General features: G+C 41.9%; 1 protein-coding gene across 3 annotated transcripts in view; it reads left to right on the top strand.

Annotated features, from left to right (window-relative positions):
* Positions 1-17,314, top strand: part of LOC126262879 (protein enabled) — a 217,278-nt gene that overhangs the window by 68,015 nt on the left and 131,949 nt on the right. The gene's annotated exons all lie outside the window — the stretch shown is intronic.

The raw sequence follows: 17,314 nt of genomic DNA, 5'->3' as shown, positions 1-17,314 counted from the left end.
CCAACTGCTTGGACAACCTCCTCCCGACCATCTCGGCGAGAAGAGGTCCTTCTGACCAGGTTGAGGATTGGGCATTGCCGGTTTAGCCACCGCTACCTGCTCTCCGGTGACCCAGCCCCGCAGTGCCCTTGTGGTCAGGCATTAACAGTGCGCCATGTTTTATTGTCGTGTCCCCGCTTTAGTCAATCTCGTGTTGTCCTGTCCCTGCCATCTACTTTACCGGATATTTTAGCTGATGACGCTCGAGCAGCTGCTCGTGTTCTGCGTTTTATAACTTTGACTGGCTTGTCCAAAGACATCTAACCTTTTTACTTATTTTATCTGCATCCTTGTCAGGACTTTCTGGTGTTCCCCCCCTCCCCTTGAGTTTTACTAGATTCCGTGTGCTCTAACAACTGTGACTGGGCGCTAATGACCTCAGTAGTTGAGCGCCCTTAAACCCCACAAAAAAAATGGCGGCGATATAAAAATGTAGTGCACACGAAACAATTACTACAGTGCCTTTAGTGTAATGTGTGTAAAAGTATGGCCAAACTTAAGATGCAGATATTTTCCATGAAAAAAGTACACATTACGTAGAAATAATACCGTATTGTAATGCCAACTTTTATACATAAAGAATATGCAGTTGATTTCGTAAAATCTCGTGAACTCCTTTGGGTATCAACTTTGACAGTATTTACGGTATTAGAGATGATGCGGTGCAAACGCAACGAATGAGTAGCAAGGCAGTTTTTTTTATTATTTACGAAATTTGTAGCACCTGATGACAGGAAGAGGAAAATTAGGATTCTAAATAATAATAATAATAATAATAATAATAATAATAATAATGGGAGGTTTTAACGTCCCGTCGACGAGGTCATTAGAAAGAACTCATTCAGATTGGACGACATTGAAATGGAAAACAGACGCCGCCTTTTTCAAGGAACTATAACTGCTTTCATCTAAATGATTTAACGAAGAAAGAAAGAAAGAAAGGAAAAGAACCTAAAATATTAACGAATGAGCGGAGCTTTGAATTCTACTGCTCCCGCGTGCGAATCCAGTTACTCTCCGCGGCACCTCAGTAAACATTCGCCTAAACTACAGACAGATACAACTGAGATTAACAAAACTGCCAATAACGTGTTCATTAAGATGTCAAAAATAAAACCTCAGTCAATTAAGTCGGATCAACTTTCTCACGGCGAGAAGGAATGTGTTTTCTGCGTAAGTTCTTGTAAGCCGAGTACCTGGTTGTTACGAGTACTCAGTGCCACTGTTAAAATGGTTGGTTACAGTGACGTATTACAACGAGCAAATCGACCGACATTTTCGGAGTGCCAGAACAGGGGGAGGGAGCGAGGGGACAGCCAGCGATCGGTCTTTGGTAGATGAGCCGTGGGGAAGCCCACGAGCTGGGGTGACGGTAAGCGCCAGCCTGAGCTGAAGAAAGTGTAGTACGTCTGTGTGGTAAGAACATGCTCACGCCGCCTAATATTGACTCACTTGTTCTCTCTCCCTCTCCCACTCCTACTCTCCATCCTTCTGTTTCTCGCTCTCCGCATTTCTCTTCCCCTGTCAGCACATCTGAGCTTGCGAGTTAGTGCATTTGTCTTAACGAGGACACAAGGCTTCTTCGGACGCAACAACTGTTTCACGATGTTACGCTAAAGGACACCATTTACCCTGACTAACCGACGTTGGGCGTATTTGTGTGCAATAACCCCCTCACGCCCCATCTCTCTCTCTCTCTCTCTCTCTCTCTCTCTCTCTCTCTCTCTCTCTCTACGCTTGCGACAGTCTTTAATGTTGCCGTTGCTATTATTTAAAGTACCTTTGGTATCTCGTGTCAACCAAGTGCAGTTCCCACCTGACTGTTTTCCGTGAATCGACCCAAATATGCATGGTCCTCTGAGTTGTCGAGCAGGATTTAATTAACTATAGGTCGAGAAAATCCCTGTTGTTTTTGACTCACCCTTGGTGCAGAACTTATTTGCGGTTCTCACAGACATTGACGGTTGCTGAGTTTGCCCATATTGTAGTCACACATTGCATATATTAAAATGGCAAAATATCTGAGAAGTAGTGTAGTACGAGTAAGTGCTGTAATTTTCAGATAGATGCACTCGTATCCTTGTCGAGACGAGAAAGACAGGCCGCGGCGCGTGCGTCACGAACGTAGGCACGAGTTCGCTCAGACGGAACTGCGTTTCTAAATCCGTTACTAATAACTGGGTATTTTCGAACAAATGAGACTTGCAGCTTCTACAGGAATCCACCATTTTGGATTCTTAGAGATTTCTAGTACCACTACAATGATAGAAAGCCCATGGACCTACTCCTAAATTTTTGCGGCCGTACTAGGTACAATAAAACTAAAACCGTGCAAAAATGATCATTGTTTGCTTGAGGCACCGCATCTTGTACGAAATGAAGACTGTTAAGCAGAAGAGAATGAATGCTGAATGCGGTAAACAAGTCTGTAGACATTTATGTCGAGCACAGATCTTAAATTATAGCTTAGTGCAAAGTTGTGTGTTTTGAAGTAGTAGTAGTAGTAATCAGTAAGACTCCATAGTAGCGAATTCCAGTAGAAGATGCAATTCTAGTTTCTGTGTAAATACCCAATTAGGAGTAAATAGGTTTAGAAACGTAGTTCGCCTGCTGAGCTGAGCGAGCGCACTCACGCCTACCCTTGTGACGTACGCGCGCGATGGACGTCGCGCCGCGAAGTTCCTCAATCTTTGTATAGTTTTGCATTGAGATGATATGCGTTCTCACATCGAATGAAAGCAACACTGGATTTGTTCTGAAATTGTAATTTGCCAGACCTCTTAAAGTGATCAGCAACCTGAATATCCGATTAAACATCACCTTATTTCGCTAATCGTCGTCCTGTTGGTGGCGTGCCTTTGCATTTTCCATCGCGACGTCACTTGGCTTTACTTTCAATCTTACGTGGGAACCGAACCACCTAGGCATTTTTCGCATATGCGCCGCATTACCAGACACAAAACTCGTGGCAGGCGCAAAAATGAGGAACAGAAGCAGTGCAAATAGGCAACGGGCCTTAAACTTTCTGTTAATATTGTTCACTTATCCACCTAGCTACCAAGCCCTTAAATTGATATTAGCACTGATTGCTAGGGAAAATGGCCTGTTGCAATGACCATGTTAAGTGTCTGCCTCAGTAGCCGAATAGTCAGCGCTACAGACCTCCATGCGGGGGACCGGTGTTCGATTCCCGGTACTGCTAGGGATTTTCCCTCGATGGGAGGACTGAACCGAAATGCGCTCAGCCTCGTGATGCCACCTGGGGAGCTAACAGACTGAGAGGTAGCGGCTCCCACACGAGAGAGAGAGAGAGAGAGAGAGAGAGAGAGAATATGGGTTGATATATACGCAGATAGCCGTCTCTGTCGTTGGTTGGGGAACCTTGAGGAGTGTAGTCGAGACGTCGTAAGAAGATCCCCGACAGCTCGCAGTCCTGTTGCGTGCTTCCAACTGCAAAGCGCTAACGGCTGGAGTCGGAAACAGCAGCTGTCTACAGAGCTGTTTCCAATACTAAGGCGTTGCCATAGAGACGTTTACAAAACAGCGTTATATTGTTAGTTGAAGTAGCCATGCGAAGCTGCCGCGTCCAACACACTGCAGCTGTCAGGATCAACACTGAACTACAGGTTCAGCAACCTGACTGGACTTTCTTTCCCTTTTTCGCTCTGTATCGTACCTTTACTTCACATATTTAGTTTAGATGATTGATGACTGTAGTACTAGCGTGTGTATTTTTGTTATTGACTGTGATGGAGAGAGAGACTGTGATGAAACTCTGTGCCACCGCATGAATAACCTGTTAAAATGGAACAACAAAGAGGATCGCCAAGCCCAACGTTCCCATTTCACGGACGGATTACCATCAGTGTCACGTAACCCCACACCTTGATACATTGTGAAGTAGACCTAGACACAGAGTGTGGTGAAACCATGTTTTGGTATCGGCATTCGAATCTCCTTTCTGAAAATCGAGCGCCAACGTAAAATCTTGCGTTAGCGGCCTTGGTTACTGAAGGCTGGCTTCAGTGAGAATGCCTGTAATTCATAGTTATTGGAATCATTGACGACGGGCACAGTACTGCGCTATCTTTTGTTCGGCGGCCGTCGAAGTTCGTAATTTTCCTGTAGAGAGAGAACAACTCAGAGGCATGTACAGTGTTTGATCGACTGTCAGCATCCTGTTTTCCAAGTCCTCCATGATGTTCACGGTACTTATGCTGGACAACAGTTTGTACTTAATCAACAAACTCAATCAGTAGTGACCAGTGATTCAAGTAAGAGATTGTCATCGCTTCGGATTCGCCAATGTTTTTTTGGAATCAAGCTAATGTGTTTTGTCATCTCTGACGTATTGTCTCACAGAGATGTCTCCTTTCTTTCTACTCCCTTTTCACATTTTGCTCTTCTATAACCTCACTTGCTATCTCTAAGGTTGGGGAAAGAAATCAGTGGATTTCGTCTGAAACTACCTTACCAGGTTGGATTAATTGAGATGGAGATGATTTAACGAAGAGCTCCGTGTTTCGTCACGGGATCGTTTAGTCGGCACGAGAGCATTACGGAGATGCTCCACAAACTAAAGTGGCAGACGCTACAAGAGAGTTTTATTACAGAAATTCCGGGAGAGTATGTTCCAGGAAGTGTCTGGCGTCCTATTACTTCTTCCCACATACGTCTCGCAAATTGACAACGAGAAAATTCGAGAAATATGAGCGGAAACGGAGGTTTACTGACAATCATTCTTTCCATGACATTGGAGCAGGGAGGGGGGAGAGGTAGTGTTACGGAAGGTACCCTCCGCCGCACACCGTAAGATGGCTTGCAGAGTATAGATGTAGATGTAGATTTAGATATAATTTGAGACCAGCTGCATCAGTCAGATACGTAACAGGAGTTTTATCGGAAACAACGTCATCGTCGAAGGGTGCGCAACTGTTTGTCACTGTAGAAGACAGAGGTGGTATTTATGTAATTATCGTGACTGAATAACAGCACTGTCTAAAATTATTTACGCAATAAAATTAGTTCAATCGTAAATTATCTATGTAATAAACTACTGTATTACAATATACACTGAAGGGCCAAAGAAATTGGTAGAATTACCAAATATCGTCTAGGGCCCCTGTGAGCACGCAGAAGTGCCGCCACACGACGTGGCATGGACTCGACTAATGCCTGAAGTAGTGCTGGAGGAAAGTGACACGATGAATCCTGCAGGGCCGTTCATAAATCCGTAGGAGTACGACGGGGTGGAGATCTCTTCTGAACAGCACGATGCAAGGCATCCCAGATATACTCAATAATGTTCATGTCATGGGAGCTTGGTGCCAAGCGTAAGTGTTTAAACTCAGAGTTTTCCTGGAGCCACTGTGTAGCAATTCTGGACATGTGGGGTGTTGCATTGTCCTGCTGGAATTGCCCAAGTCCGTCGGAATGCACAAAGGACATGAATGGATGCATGTGATCAGACAGGAAGCTTACGTACGTTTCACCAGTCGGAGTTGTATCTAGACGTATTAGGGGTCCCATATCACTCCAACCGCGCATGCCCCACACCATTATAGAGCCTCCACAAGCTTGAACAGTCCCCTGCTGACGTGCATGGTCCATGGATTCATGAGGTTGTCTCAGAATGGTTCAAATGGCTCTGAGCACAATGGGACTTAACAGCTGATTTATCAGTCTCCTAGAACTTAGAACTACTTAAACCTAACTAACCTAAGGACATCACACACATCCATGCCCGAGGCAGGATTCGAACCTGCGATCGTGGCGGTCGCGCGGTTCCAGACAAGCGCCTAGAAACGCTCGGCCACTTCGGCCGGCGAGGTTGTCTCCATACCCTTACACGTCCATCCGCTCGGTACAATTTGAAACAAGACTCTTCCGACCAGGCAACATGTTTCCAGTCATCAACAGTCCAATGTCGGTGTTTGATGGCCCAGGCGAGGCGTAAAGCTTCGTGTCGTGCAGTCATTAAGGATACACGAGTGGGACTTCGGCTCCGAAAGCCCATATCGGTAATTTTTCGTTGAATGGTTTGCTCGCTGACAGTTTTTGAAGGCCCAGCATTGAAATCCGCAGCAATTTGCGCAAGGGTTGTACTTCTGTCACGTTCAACGATTCTCTTCGGTCGTCGTTGGCCCCGTTCTTGCAGAATCTGTTTCCGGCCGCAGCGATGTCGGAGATTCGATGTTTAACGGATTCCTGATATTCGCGGTACCTCTCGTGAAATGATCGTACAGGAAAAATCCCCACTTCATCGATACCTCGGAGATGCTGTGTCCCATCGCTCGTGTGCTGACTATAAGACCACGTTTAAACTCACTTGAACCTTGATAACCTACCATTGTAGCAGCAGTAGCCGATCTAATAACTGCGCCAGACAGTTGTCTTATATAGGCGTCGCCAACCGCAGCGCCGTGTTCTGCCTATTTACATATCTCCGTATTTTAAAATGCATTCCTACGCCAGTTTCCTTGGCGCTTGTGTATAATGGACATACACGTACTGAAAGTAAAAAGAAATGGGATCACCTCAGTTGATTGTGTGGCGTGAAACATTGGATTAAACGTTGAAATCAGAGACCCGCCACGAAATTAAACTATAAGTCTTGAAGGATAATTGTTCCACAATGCAGCTTGTCATTTAATTTTATTTAGGGTTCGGCGTATCCGGTTTTCTTTTTCTCAGCAAGGATTCTTTCAAAGTTAATGTGTTCCTTAGCTTCCCGTGACGCGGCCGAAGAGGAGAAATGCGAGGGAAACCTTTTTTCGTATTAGAGTTTCCTGCATACTTCGTCTCCAGTGGTGTTTAAAGATTGTAAATATCCTTTTAAAAAACCATCTGTTGCTCCATTTGTGGATTAGCTTTCCTCACAAATTTTACACTTGCTAGCACGTTCCTGGAGTAACACAAGATCACACACTTTTCATTATGAGTACTTTTCAGGTTCAGGAGTTGACGATAAAGGCCGATTGCTTCGCACATGAAGTAAGTAAACTGTGCATTACAGAAGGTGCAACTAATTCTGCATTGTGGACGTAACTAAGGCGATTCGTAAACAGCCGTATACCTTTGTGCCAGGGGAGACAACAACCCCCCCCCCCCCCCCCCCAGACGAACAGATTGGTACTTAGCTGGCAAACTTGCTGCTACCATTTTAAGTTCGAAGATCAAATTTTGAACTTTCACCTTCGATAAAATCAGTGACTCAAAACTACCGGACCTAGAGGCGGAGGTGAACCTCTGCGACTTTTCCGACGCATTTAGAGAGGTTCCCAATCTCTCTTGGACCATTACCCCTGAGTGCAATTAAGAAATTAGCTAGAACCTCCGCTCTCCTCCCCCCCCCCCCCTCCCCCTTACTGTCGTCTGTTGCCCACTCCCCGGCCTCCACCACACTATCACCAATCTTAGCACCTAACTAAATTGTAGAATGAAAAACTATTTTTGGAACACAGGTTTAAAACGATGAAAGATGAATGATATTGTGCGTGCGCGCGCGCGTATTTGTGTGTGTGTGTGTGTGTGTGTGTGTGTGTGTGTGTGTGTGTGTGTGTTGTGAGAGGACGAATTACGGAAAAAATTCGTGCTGCTTCGCAAGTGGTACGAACTACAAACCATCCACAGTCAGGTACACACCTGTTGTAAAATGTACGTCCCCTCTGTATGTACTTCTCCTATTCATTGCGGCACTTGCTTGACCTGCAGACCGCAACACCACTTAAAATGAACCAAGCTGAAATGTGTGCACTATACTTATTGTTTGTAAATCACTTGTTGCTACACTCCTTATTTCTGAACTGTCAGAAAATGGAAGACTTCAGACTGTTAACGCTTTGTGTCTGACCACAGCCACTAGTAGTAATATAATAATAATAATAATAATAATAATAATAATAATAGAGCCCCTGGAAAAGATAAAATAGCAAATTTCTGGCTAAAGAAGTTCACCTCAACACATTCACATCTAACTAAATTATTTAACAGTTACATTGCAGACACATACACATTCCCTGATACACATGGAATAACTTATCTGAAACCTAAAGATCAGGCAGACACACCAAACCCAGCTAAATATCGCCCCATAACATGCCTACCAACAATATACAAAATATTAACTTCAGTCATTACACAGAAATTAATGACACATACAACACAGAACAAAATTATAAATGAAGAACAAAAAGGCTGTTGCAAAGGAGCACGAGGATGTAAAGAGCAACTGATAATAGATGCAGAGGTGACATATCAAGCTAAAACTAAACAAATGTCGCTACACTGCGCATACATTGATTACCAAAAAGCTTTTGATAGTGTACCCCCACTCATGGTTACTACAAATATTGGAAATATACAAAGTAGATCCTAAATTGATACAGTTCCTAAACATAGTAATGAAAAATTGGAAAACCACACTTAATATACAAACAAATTCAAATAATATCACATCACAGCCAATACAGATTAAGCGTGGAATATACCAAGGAGATTCATTAAGTCCTTTCTGGTTCTGCCTTGCTCTGAACCCACTATCCAACATGCTAAATACACTGCTGGCCACCGTAAATGCAACACCCTGAAGGAAGCATCCGAATCAAGTGAAATTTACACCATGGGTTTGCAGCGATGAGATATGCAACTGATTAGAATTTCAGCGCAGACGCACATCACGCGCGTCTGTGGCGCCACCTCATAGCGCCATTTAAGGCTTGGCGATTTCGACGAGTGTACGTTCGGCACGTGTGTTTACCTTGTGGTTGTTTCACAAGACGATCAGTTATGCCTCGTAGACAACAGCGAACATCGTTTGATCAAGTATCCGAGTTCGACAGAGGAAGGTTAGTGGCTTACCGAGATTGTGGATTATCATACAGAGAAACCGCTAGTCGTGTTGGACGAAACCAAACAACTGTAATGCGGATATGTGACCGTTGGATGCAGGAGGGTACGACGGACCGACGTGGTCGATCGCATTCACCTCGGTGCACCACTGCACGTGCTGATAGGCAAATTGTGCGCATGGCAGTGACGGATCGCTCAGTGACATCCCGAACCATAGCACAGCACATTGCGTCTGTAACGCATCATCCAGTGTCTGCGCGTACCATTCGACGCCGTTTACAGCAGAGTGGTCTGTCCGCAAGACGTCCATTGCTTCGTCTACCATTGACGCAGAACCACAGACGTCTCCGTCGCCAATGGTGTGATGACAGACGGATGTGGACGGCAGAATGGAATGACGTTGTCTTTACTGACGAGGCACGCTTCTGTCTGCAGCACCACGATGGTCGGATTCGAGTGTGGAGACACCGTGGAGAGAGGATGCTGGACAGCTGCATTATGCACCGCCACACTGGTCTTGCACCGGGTATTATGGTATGGGGCGGTATTGGATATTACTCTCGCACGCCTCTAGTACGCATTGCCGGTACTTTAAATAGCCGGCGCTACATATCCGAGGTGCTGGAGCCAGTTGGCCTTCCTTACCTTCAGGGCTCGGCCACAGCCATATTTCAACAGGATAATGCGCGACCACACGTGGCACGCATTTTCCAAAGGTTCTTCGTCAATAACCAGATTGAATTGCTTCCCTGGCCGGCTCGCTCTCCGGATCTTTCGCCGATAGAAAACATGTGGTCCATGGTTGCTCAACGAGTGACCCAGATTACATCCCCAGCTGCCACACCAGATGATCGTTGGCAACGTGTTGAAGCTGCTTGGGCTGCTGTACCCCAGGAACACATCCAACGTCTCTTTGACTCAATGCTGAGACGTGTGGCAGCGGTGATCTCCAACAATGGCGGCTACTCTGGCTACTGATTCTGGCAGGAACCACATGTCACAGACGTTTGTAAACGTAATCATTTGATACTTGGTCAACATGTTATCTACAAAATAAATTTTGTTGTCCTACCTCTTGTCTTTCTTGATGTTGCATTTACGGTGGCCAGCAGTGTAATACAAATTATGGATACAATATCACTGGAACATACCCACACAAAATCACACATTTGCTATACATGGATGATCTAAAACTACTCGCAGCAACAAATCAACAACTCAACCAATTACTAAAGATAACAGAAGTATTCAGCAATGATATAAATATGGCTTTTTGAACAGACAAATGTAAGAAAAATAGCATAGTCAAGGGAAAACACTCTAAACAAGAAGATTACATATTGGATAACCACAGTGACTGCATAGAAGCGATGGAAAAAACAGATGCCTATAAATATCTAGGATACAGACAAAAAATAGGAATAGATAATACAAATATTAAAGAAGAACTAAAAAAAATATAGACAAAGACTAACAAAAATACTGAAAACAGAATTGACAGCAAGAAACAAGACAAAAGCTATAAATACCTATGCTATACCAATATTGACCTATTCATTTGGAGTAGTGAAATGGAGTAACACAGACCTAGAAGCACTCAATACACTTACACGATCACAATGCCACAAATATAGAATACATCACATACATTCAGCAACAGAAAGATTCACGTTAAGCAGAAAGGAAGGAGGAAGGGGATTTATCGACATAAAAAACCTACATTATGGACAGGTAGACAATTTAAGAAAATTCTTTATAGAACGAGCAGAAATCAGCAAAATACACAAAGCAATCACTCATATAAATACATCTGCTACACCACTGCAATTTCATAACCACTTCTACAACCCTTTAGATCACATAACATCAACAGATACGAAGAAAGTAAATTGGAAAAAGAAAACGCTACATGGCAAGCACCCGTATCATCTAACACAGCCACACATCGATCAAGACGCATCCAACACATGGCTAAGAAAAGGCAATATATACAGTGAGACGGAAGGATTCATGATTGCAATACAGGATCAAACAATAAACACCAGGTATTACAGCAAGCATATTATTAAAGATCCCAATACCACAACAGATAAATGCAGACTTTGCAAACAACAAATAGAAACAGTAGATCACATCACAAGCGGATGTACAATACTAGCAAATACAGAATACCCCAGAAGACATGACAATGTTGCAAAAATAATTCATCAACAGCTTGCCTTACAACATAAACTTATAAAACAACACGTTCCTACATACAAGTATGCACCACAAAATGTACAGGAGAATGATGAATACAAATTATACTGGAACAGAACCATTATAACAGATAAAACAACGCCACATAACAAACCTGACATCATACTCACCAATAAAAAGAAGAAATTAACACAACTAATCGAAATATCCATACCCAATACAACAAATATACAAAAGAAAACAGGAGAAAAAATTGAAAAATACATCCAACTGGCCGAGGAAGTCAAGGACATGTGGCATCAGGATAAAGTTGACATTATACCAATTATACTATCAACTACAGGAGTCATACCACACAATATCCACCAGTACACCAACGCAATACAGCTACATCCAAACATATATATACAACTACAGAAATCCGTAATTATTGATACATGTTCAATTACCCGAAAGTTCCTAAACGCAATGTAACATATACCGTACAGTTAAAAGGAAGTCACGCTTGATCAAGGTCCGCGTCACTTTCATTTCGAACCAGACCTAAGGTCTGAGAAGGAAAGAAATAATAATAATAATAATAATAATAATAATATACAGCACTCTAGTAGACCATATGTAGTTGCTGCTGTGTCGTGCTGTCAGTTAATTCGTTTATCTGCATGTTGTTGTGGTCTTCAGTCCAGAGACGTTTGATGCAGCTCTCCATGCTACTCTATCCTGTGCAAGCTTCATCTCCCAGTACCTACTGCAACCTACATCCTTCTGAATCTGTTTAGTGTATTCATCTCTTGGTCTCCCTCTACGGTTTTTACCCTCCACGTTGCCCTCCAATACTAAATTGGTGATCCCTTGACGCTTCAGAACATGTCCTACCAACCGGTCCCTTCTTCTAGTCAAGTTGTGCCACAAACTTCTCTTCTCCCCAATCCTATTCAGTACCTCCTCATTAGTTATGTGATCTACCCATCTAATCTTCAGCATTCTTCTGTAGCACCACATTTTGAAAGCTTCTATTCTCTTCTTGTCCAAACTGGTTATCGTCCATGTTTCACTTCCATACATGGCTACACTCCATACAAATACTTTCAGAAACGACTTCCTGACACTTAAATCTACACTCAGTGTTAACAAATTTCTCTTCTTCAGAAACGCTTTCCTTGCTATTGCCAGTCTACATTTTATATCATCTCTACTTCGACCATCATCAGTTATTTTACTCCCCAAATAGCAAAACTCATTTCCTAATCTAATTCCCTCAGCGTCATCCGACTTAATTCGACTACATTCCGTTATCCTTGTTTTGCTTTTGTTGATGTTCATCTTATATCCTCCTTTCAAGACGCTATCCATTCCATTCAACTGCTCTTCTATGTCCTTAGCAGTCTCTGACAGAATTACAATGTCATCGGCGAACCTCAAAGTTTTTATTTCTTCTACAGATTGAATAACATCGGGGAGAGGTTACAACACTGTCTCACTCCCTTCCCAACAACTGCTTCCCTTTCATGTCCAGAAGCGAGTAATGAAGCAATTTGTGGACTACTGCAGTTACTATGTACAATTTGTAGAAGACATGTTCTTGAGATGTTTAGCGTTCTTTACGTATGTGTCACACTTTTATCATTAGTGATGTACGGGAAAAAGCACAGCATAAGTGCGTAGTGGGTGGACCTATAACCTCCACCACATTAATACTACTGATTGAGAAAAAGTAATTATTGATATCTTATATAATCAATATTAGTCTCACACAAAATTGTTATAATATTAATGATCTTTAGAAAAAAATTAGTTTCGGGACTGAAACAGTATTTTTGTGCATCCGTGGGTATCCACAGCCTTAATTAGAATACATTGTCCGTTGTGGGAACTATTCTGCTTTATTAAAATCGTGCTGTTAGCTGATTTGAGCCATGAGTCATTGGCAAGCACATTTGCTGTGTGATGTATTACATATCGTGCTCATTGGGTGATGAGCGCGATATTTATTTATTTATTTATTTATTTATTGTTCCGTGGGACCACATTAAGGAGAAGTATCCATGGTCATGGAACGAGTCAATACATGAAATTATAACACGATTGTAGAAACAGATAAAATGGAATATAAGAAACATATTCAGGCGGCACGTCGTAAGTTTAAATAAAGAAAATCAAGAATGTAACACTGGAATTTGCTTAATTTTTTAGCTCTTCCAGGAGCTCCTCGACAGAATAGAAGGAGTGAGCCATGAGGAAACTTCAGTTTGACTTGAAAGCGTTTGGGCTACTGCTAAGATTTTTGAGTTCTTGTGGTAGCTTATTGAAAATGGATGCAGCAGAATACTGCACTCCTTTCTGCACAAGTCAAGGAAGTGCATTCCACATGCAGATTTAATTTCTGCCTAGTATTACCTGAGTGAAAGCTGCTAACTCCTGGGAATAAGCTAATATTTCTAACAGCAAACGACATTAAAGAAAATATATACGGTGAAGGCAATGTCAGAATTCCCAGACTATTGAATAGGGGTCGACAAGAGGTTCTCGAACTTACACCACACACAGCTTGAACAGCCCGTTTTTGAGCCAAAAATACCCTTTTTGAATCAGAAGAATTACCCCAAAAAATAATACCATATGACATAAGCGTATGAAAATATGCGAAGTAGACTACTTTTCGTGTTGAAATGTCCCTTATTTCAGATACTGTTCTAATGGTAAATAAAGCGGCATTTAGTTTCTGAACAAGATCCTGAACATGAGCTTTCCACAACAGCTTACTATCTATCTGTACGCCTAGGAACTTGAACTGCTCCGTCTCGCTTATAACATGCCCATTCTGTCTGATTAAAATATCAGTTCTTGTTGAATTGTGAGTTAGAAACTGTAAAAAACTGAGTCTTACTGTGATTTAGCATCAAATTATTTTCCACAAGCCACGAACTTATTTCATGAACTACATTATTTGATAATGTTTCAATATTACACACAAGATCCTTCACTACCAAACTGGTGTCATCAGCAAACAGAAATATTTTTGAATCGCCTGTAATACTAGAAGGCATATCATTTATATAAATAAGAAACAGCAGTGGCCCCAGCACCGATCCTTGGGGAACGCCCCATGTAACAGTGCCCCATTGGGACTGAACATCATTACCACTCTCAATATTGCGGAGAATTACCTTCTGCTTTCTGTTCTTAAAGTAAGAGGCGAACCAATTGTAAGCTACTCCCCTTACTCCATAATATTCCAACTTCTGCAGTAATATTTTGTGGTCAACACAGTCAAAAGCCTTCGTTAAATCAAAATACATGTCATAGCAAATGTGCTTGATAATGGCTAACTGCCGAAATTAGCTTGAGAAAACACAATACAGCCTACAACGACCAACGTATTGTTTTTTGAGACAGAATCGAATCGTTTGGTTTTTACCCCTCATAAAATTTAATTTTATCCTTCAGGTGGTAATTACCGCATGTTGGGAATCACTGGTTTAGGGGAATACTGGGATGGTGCTTAGGAAAAGGTCACGGTCGATTTCCTGCCATGTTTTTGTCAAAGTCTAGCCTGTGGTTTCTATCTGCATCTCCGCTACTCTCTTAATATTTTTTAAACAAAGTACCTGTACTATATTTATTCGGTAATCACCATATGCTGACCCACTTACCAAAGATGACGAAGTAAATACTCCAGAATTCGAATGAAGAACAACTGCCAATATGCATAACTTGGATGTATATAACCACAGTGTAGCGAAGCATTTTTAAATCACATAATAAAACAAGGCCTCCGGTCAGATTGTATACCAGTTAGGTTCCTTTCGGTGTAGGCTGAGACAATAGTCCATACTTAGCAGTCACATACAACCGCTCACTCGTCGAAAGGTCCGTATACAAAGACTGGAAAGTTGTACAAGTCGCACCTATACCGTAGAAGGGAAATAAAAGTAATCCCCGTAATTACAGACCTATATAACTCGATTTGCAGTAGTATTTTCAAACAAATATTGTGCTCGAACATTATGAATCACCTCGAAGGAAACGAATTATTGACAAACAACCAACACGGATTCAGAAAAAGTTTCACAGGTCACTCTATTACTAAACAAAGGAGACAGGATTAATCACCTCAATTACAGTCCCATCGAGTTGCGTTAGGATTTTTAAATACTGTGTTTGAATTTTATGAATTACCACCAAGAAAACGAACTATTGACAAATAGCCAAAAAGGGATGGAAATATCATTGTAGCTCTTTATTCTCTTGAAATAATGAGTGCTACCGACAGGGAACGTCCGATTAATTCCATATTTTTAGATTTCCAGGAGGCTTTTGAAACCATTCCTCACAACCAACTTCTTACCAAATCGCGTGCTTACGGAATACCGTCTCAGTTGTGTGACTGGGTTCGTGATTTCTTGTCAGAAAGATCACAGTTTGTAATAACTGACGGGAAGTCATGTCTGGCATTCCCCAAGGAAGCGTTTTGGTCCTCGGATGTTCCTGAAGATTTAGGAGACAATCTGAGCAGCACTCTTACATTGTCTGCTGATGTTGCTGTCATTTACCGTCTTGTTAAGCCATCGGATTATCAAAGCCAATTACAAAATGAATTAGACACGATATATGTTTGGTGCAAAAAGTGGCAATTGACTCTAAATAACGAAAAGTGTGAAGTCATTCACATGAGTAATAAAAGGAATCCGCTAAATTTCGGTTACACGATAAATTACACAAATCTAAAGGCTGTAAGCTCAACTAAATACTTAGGGATTGCAATTACGAATAAATGAAGTTGGAACGATCACATAGATAATGGTGTGGGGGGAAGAGAACCCTGCGATTTATTGGCAGAGTACTTAGAAAATGCAACAGGTCTTCTAAAGTGACTGCCTACTCTACGCTTTTCCGCCCTCTTCTGGAGTATTACTGTGAGGTGTGGCATCCGCATCGGGTAGGATTGACGGAGGACACCGAAAAAGTTGAGAGGACGACAGCTCGTCTTGGATTATTGCGAAATAAGGAAGAGTGTGCCACGTACATGATATGCGGATTGGAGTGGCAGTCATTAAAACAAAGGCGTTTTTCGTTGCGTTAGGGCCTTCCCATGAAATTTTAATCACTAAATTTCTGCTCTGAATGCGAAAATATTTTATTGGCGCCCACCTACACAGGGAGAAATGAGTGTCATAATGAAATAAGTAAAACCAGAGCTCGCACGGAAAGATTTAAGTGTTCGTTTTTCCCGCGCGCTGTTGGAGAGTGGAACGGCAGAAAAATAGCTTGAAGGCAGTTCGATGAACCCCCTCCCAGTCACTTAATTGTGAATTGCAGAATAATCACGCAGATGTAGATGCCTTCTCTCTTTGATCGTGTATTGTTTTATGGATAATGGACGTATTGAACAGTTATATCCGACATATTAAAAATAAAAGTTTTCGGCACCTATTGAGGAATTTTGCCATAATTGGGAAATAGGCCAATATCTGAGCTTGACAATCAGTTCCGGCCAATCCCTTATGGTATTCAAGGATGCATGTAGTCGTTTTTATTTTTATAAACTGTTTGTATATTTATTCAACCATAACTACACTTTTGTGTTTTGTTGATATCCTATGCATGTCATCCTTGTCTTTTCATTTCAGAGCCAACATATTATTACAACTTCTCCATGAACATTCTCATTTCTTTAAAGTTTATTTTTGTATAGTTTGACATATTTGTGTGTGTTTTCGTGGTGTAGTTTTAAAAAATACGTTAGGCGAGTATTACCTGTTGACAAGAAACAAAGTATACTTCTTATTCAGTATGGATTGTGACAAGTCCATGACAGCATTCTCAGATGCACTGTTATACCGATCGGTTTTGTTCTGGCCAGTATATATTTTGAAACCGTAACAATTACCGGTACTTACCTCACATAGTTTATAGCTTTTATTCCACATCTCGCTCTTTTCGATGTATTGAATTGTTTATATGCTAAACGTCCTTTAAGGTTTAGTCTATACTGAAATTTTCAACGGTGTGCAAATATCTTTAAATTTTATAATTAAATGTTTCCTTGAGGCATTTAAGTCTTTTTCATTACCTACGATAATGATTGAAGCAGAAGAAATGAATTAAGATTTGTTTGTGCTGCAGCCGGGACTCGAACCTGGGTCTTCTTCTTTGCTAGGCAGATAATGAAGAGGCTTAAATGTCTCAGGGAAACATTTAATTATAAGATCTCCTATGGTACCGG

Source organism: Schistocerca nitens, chromosome 6 (assembly GCF_023898315.1).
Source record: "Schistocerca nitens isolate TAMUIC-IGC-003100 chromosome 6, iqSchNite1.1, whole genome shotgun sequence".
Lineage (NCBI taxonomy): Eukaryota > Metazoa > Arthropoda > Insecta > Orthoptera > Acrididae > Schistocerca > Schistocerca nitens.
Note: the sequence above shows the minus strand (reverse complement) of the source record. Positions and strands in the feature narration are given on the sequence as shown.